Here is a 5,408-nt window from a genome sequence, read left to right as displayed (position 1 = left end):
GCACCAGCACTGGATGCTGCGGCACCAGCACTGGATGCTGCGGCACCCCGCTCATTTCAGAGTGGCAGGCAGCAAAGGACTGATTTCTTCCAACTCTCTGCTACCTGTCTACCAACAGTTCTCTATTTATGTCAATACATTACCTCAATACCATGAGCTTTAATTTTCATTACTAATCTCTTGTGTGGAACCTTGTCAAAAGCCTTTTGGAAGTCCAGATACACAACATTTATTGATTCACCATTGTCTACTCCACTGATCACATCCTCAAAATTCCAGAAGATTTGTAAAGCATGATATCCCTTTAGTGAATCCATGCTGACTAGGACCAAATCTGTCACCACTTTCCAAATGCTCAGTTATTACATCCTTAATGACAGACTCCAGCATTTTCCCCCACTACTGATGTCAGGCTAACCAGCCTATAATTCACCATTTTCTCTTCCCTCCCTTCTTGAAGTGTGGAGTTACATTAGCTACCCTCCAGTCCATTGGAACTCTTCCAGAGTCTACAGAATGCTTGAAAATGATCACCAATGCATCTGCCATTTCTGGGGCCACTTCCCTAAGTACTCTGGGATGTAGAGTGTCAGGCCCTGGGGACTTATTTACTGACTAATAAGTATTTCCTTCTTCATGATTGACTCTGTCCCCTAGCATTTCCTGATGATTATTTGTGACCTCCTTATATCCAAAGTATTTGCTCAACTGGTCTGCCGTCTCTTTGTTGTCCATTATGAATTCACCTGATTCTAACTGGCAGTGACCTACATTTGCCTTTACCAGTCTCTTTTTTCTTCACATATCTATTGAAACTTTTATAAGTCAGTTTTTGTGTTTTCTGCAAGCTTACTTTCATTTTCTGTTTCCCCATTCCAAATCTTTTTTGCCCCTCTGAATTTTAAATTTCTCCCAGTCCTCGGCTTTGCTGCTTTTTCTGGCCAATTCATATGCTTCCTCTTTGGCTTTGACACAGTTCCTGATTTCCCCTGTTAACTATGGTTGAGCCACCTTCCCTGTTTTTCTTACACCAGACAGGGATGTACAATTATTGAAGCTCATCCATGTGTTCTTTAAACATCTACCATTGCCTATCCACCGTCAACCCTTTAAGTATCCTTGGCTAGTTTATCCTAGCCAATGCATGCCACGTACCATCAAGTTAGCTTTCTTTAAGTTCAATACCCTAGTTTCAGATTTAATTGCATCACTCTCCATCTTAATGAATTCTATCATATTATGGTCACTCTTTCCCAAAGGATCTTGCACCACAATGTTGCTAATTAATCTTCTGTCACACAATATCCAGTATAAGATAGCTTGCTCTCTACTTAGTTTCTCAACATATTGGTCAAGGAAACCATCCCTCATACAGTCCTCCTCCACCACATTGCAGCCAGGTTGGTTAGTCCAATCATTATGTAGATTGAAGTCACCCATAATAGCTACTGTATCCTTACTGCATGCATCTCTAACTTCCTGTTTGATACAGTCCCCAACATCACAACTACTGTTTGGTGGTTTGTACACAACTCCCACTGACATCTTTTTCCCTTTGTTGTTCTGCAGCTGCACCCATACAGATTCCACATCATCCAGGCTAATGTCCTCCCTTTCTATTGCATTAATCTCTTCCTTAACTAGCAATGCTAATCCACCTCCCTTTCTTGAAAATTGAATAACCTGGATGTTGAGTTCCCATCCTTGGTCATCCTGGAGGCAGATCTGTGTGATCCCAATTACATCATCATATCCATTAATAACTATCTGCACATTAATTCACCCACCCTACTACAAATGCTCCCCACATTGAGACTCAGCCTCTTTTTTCCACATTTGTTGCCCTTTTAGAATCATCAGGAAATGTGGCCCTTTTTGATTTTTGTCTTTGATTTCTCTGCGTTCCACTTTCACTTTTCCCCTTACTGTCCTTCATTTCTGTCCCCAGTTTACTTCCCTCAGGCTTCCTGCATTGGTTACAATCCCCCTGCCATATTAGTTTGAACCCTCCCCAACAGCACTAGCAAACACTCCCCCAAGGACATTGGTTCCAGTCCTGCCCAGGTACAGGCCATCCAGTTTGTACTGGTCCCATCTACCCCAGAACTAATTCCAATGTCACAGGAGTTTGAATCCCCCACCTTGCACCATCCTTCAAGCCACATATTCATCTTAGCTTTCCTATATACCTGTTTTGGAGGGAGATGACCACAGGGCACCCCTGCAATGCCTTCTTACTCTTCCTTTGTCTGTTGGTCACCTATTCCCTATCTTCCTGAACATGCTATCCACAATTCCTTCCACCTCATGGATGCTCCAAAGTAAATCCAACTGCAGCTCCAGAGCTGTCAAACAGTCAGACAGGAGCTGCAGCTGCACACAGTCCCTGCACATGAAGGAGTCAGGGATGTTGGAATGGTCCTGGAATTCCCACATCACACAGGAGGAACATACACAGGTTTGGGATCTCCTGCCACAACTTAACTCTTCAGTTAACAGCAGTAGCAAAGCAAAGGGAAAAGAGAAACTGCTCACCAGTCAGCCACTCACCTGTGACCTCACAGTTAAATTTCCTTCTACCACTCCTTTATTCTTGTGTCTTCAGCAGAAAATTGCTCCTCCTCACTGAAGCCCAGTATTCACTTAAACCTACACTCAATCCTCCAACAGCACCTCCACCAGAAAGCTACCCTTCTCAAAATGGCAGCTTGCCTTCCATTTATTTGCTCCTGGAGCAGTGACTGAGATGACTCCTCCCAGAATCCTTCTCAGCAGCACCCTCTGTTGGTCATGATTTCCACAGCGTGACAGCTGCAGGAGAAATGCAGAGAAAAGAACCTGCTCCACACTGTGTTACCCCTTCACATGACCTTTGACATGAATTTTGTCACTATCCTTCACCTGCTCCATGACGACACAGAAGTTGTGGTAATGACAAATGGCTCCACCACTGACCCATTCCCTGTTCAGACCAGTGTCAAGCAGGGTTGCGTCAGCGCCCCAGCATTGTTCTCGATCTACCTCAATGCAATGCTTCACCTCACTGTTGACAAGCTCCCTGCTGTAATGAAACTAACTTACAGAACCTGTGGGAAATCATTTAACCTCCACCACCTTCAAGTCAAGGCCAAAGTCACCTCAACCAGTGACATCGAGCTGCAGTACGCAGGTAATACTTGTGTGTGCGCAATCTCTGAGGAAGTACTCCAGACCACCATCAGCACATTTACGGAGACATATGAGAGCATGGGTCTCACACTGACCATCTGAAAGACGAAGGTCCTTCATTAACCTGGCCTGACATTGTGGTGTAAACCCCCAATCATCAAAGACCATAGGGAGACCTTAGAGAACATTGACCACTTCCAGTACGTCAGAAGTGTCCTGTTGGCCAAAGCAGCTATTGACGAAGAGATCCAGCATTGCATCCACTGTGCTTATGTAGCTTTCAGCTGCCTGAGGGAAAGGGCGTTCGAGAACAACAACATGAGATCCGACACCAGGATCATGGTATACAGAGCTATAGTGGTTGTGCAGCTATATGGCTTTGGGACTGTCTACAGCAGTGGCCTAAAGGCACAGGAGAAGTACCACCAACATTGCCTGTGCAAGATCCTGTGAATCCAATGGAAAGAAAGATGCACCAATGTCAGTATCCTTGACCAGGCTAACATCCCTGGCATCGAGGGAGTGACTATTTTTGATTGGCTTCGACGGGCTGGGCACATTGTCCACATGACCAATATGAGACTCCCCATCAGGTTCCAGACTTTCAGCTTCAAAATGGCAGGCGAACCCCAGGTGGACAGAGGAAGTGCTTCTGTGATACCCTCAAGGCCACACTGGTGAAGTGAGACATTCCCACAGGAACCTGGGAATCACTGGCCCAAGACTGTCCAAAGTGGAGGAGAAGCATCTGGGAAGGCGTCAAGCACCTCAAGACTTGCCATCAGGGAAGCAAGGCAAAAACAGTAAAAGCAGCGTGCTGCCACGCCAATGCCCCACCCACCCCTTCCCGTGACCACCTTCTAGCCCAAATGTAACAGAGCCTGTGGTAGCCATATTGGTCTGTACAGCCAGCTACAGACTCAACCCTAAGTGTAGAAGAGAGTTATCCTCATTTGCGAGGGACCATCATTAATGATGATGATGCTAACATAGTCATGCTCTTCTTTATGTCCATAACTTTCTCCAAGCCCAAAACATCACCCAACCTTTTGCATGCCTGTTTGCCTATCAATTGTCAGTAATGCCTTCAGTCATTCAGACCCTAGTATTTGAAAGATTCTCTAAACCATTTTGCCTCTCCAGCAGCTTCAGTCTATTTCAGACCCTCCTTAAAGTCCATCTCCAGTGACCATGGTTTTGATCATCCTTTTAAATATCAAATCAAAATGTATTTTTGTCTGATAGGACTTCTGTGTAGTTCCTTGGTACACTTTAATTTTGACCAGTGTTCAGTGTCAGTGTCATAAAGAGAACAGGATAAACAATTAGTGTCAACATAACAGCCCCTTAAAACCAGAATTAAAGATCATTAGGATTGAATTTAGTCTCTAAGTTCCTCTGTTGAATTTTTTTTGTAATGCAATGTGTTGGTGTCTCTGAGAAAATGAGGGAGATTTCTACCAGCTGTTAGAAATTTCTCAGTACTGTGGAAGCAGCTGAAAATCAGCAGGTAATCTGGCACCCTTCAGCATTTGTGTCATTTCGGTCCCAGATGGTAACCTTAAAATGTAGTGCAGTGGCTACTCTTGGCTTTTGGGCATCTCCTAGTGGGTCGGTATACAGCAGCTTTAGCATAGAGCTCAGAGAAGGTCACATATTATCACATACAGAGAATGATGCTTGAATTAGTTCTCCCTGACCCTCTCTGCCAGTATTTACTGAGGAAATATTGATTCAAGTGTTTTAGGTTAGATATCATTATTTACCTTTGCAAATGGGTGTACGGTGTGACCGATGGACTCAGAAAATTGACAGGAACCTTCAGGGCCGACCCTTAACGTCGCTGAGGGGATTTTTCTACCTTACTGTGTTAGAAAACTGCAGGCAACTGAAACAACTCTGTAGTTGTGCCAATCTGTTGGTGTTGAATCTGTCCTATTTATGCAGGAGGCCTAGGAGGATATGTAGTTGGAAAATAGATGAGTGGAACAGTGTATTCCTTAATTGTGATGTATAATAAAGATCTCTCTCTGATTCCGTGAATTTAACTAGTAAATACATCAAATGTAAGCATCTAGAAGACCCAGCTTCAAGTCCTACCCCATGCTGAGTTAGTTGATCTCAGCAGGAGTGGCATTACAACTTGTCTCTAATTCCCTGGATTAAGGAAGGAAAAAATCCGAATAATGTTTCTGCTCCTGATTGTAACCAGTGACACCAGATGGAATGCACATGTGGAA

General features: G+C 44.2%; 1 long non-coding RNA gene across 1 annotated transcript in view; it reads right to left on the bottom strand.

Annotated features, from left to right (window-relative positions):
- The window catches only part of LOC125486666, an 8,470-nt gene extending 5,717 nt beyond the window's left edge, over nt 1-2,753 (bottom strand). Inside the window, exon 1 of the long non-coding RNA XR_007265317.1 lies at nt 2,551-2,753. This is a non-coding gene — a long non-coding RNA (uncharacterized LOC125486666). The remainder of the gene's footprint in view (nt 1-2,550) is intronic.
- Nucleotides 2,754-5,408: the final 2,655 nt, after the last annotated feature.

This window comes from Rhincodon typus, chromosome 31 (genome assembly GCF_021869965.1).
Source record: "Rhincodon typus isolate 14 chromosome 31, sRhiTyp1.1, whole genome shotgun sequence".
Lineage (NCBI taxonomy): Eukaryota > Metazoa > Chordata > Chondrichthyes > Orectolobiformes > Rhincodontidae > Rhincodon > Rhincodon typus.
The sequence above is the reverse complement of the archived record's forward strand: the minus strand, read 5'-3'. Positions and strand labels throughout refer to the sequence as shown.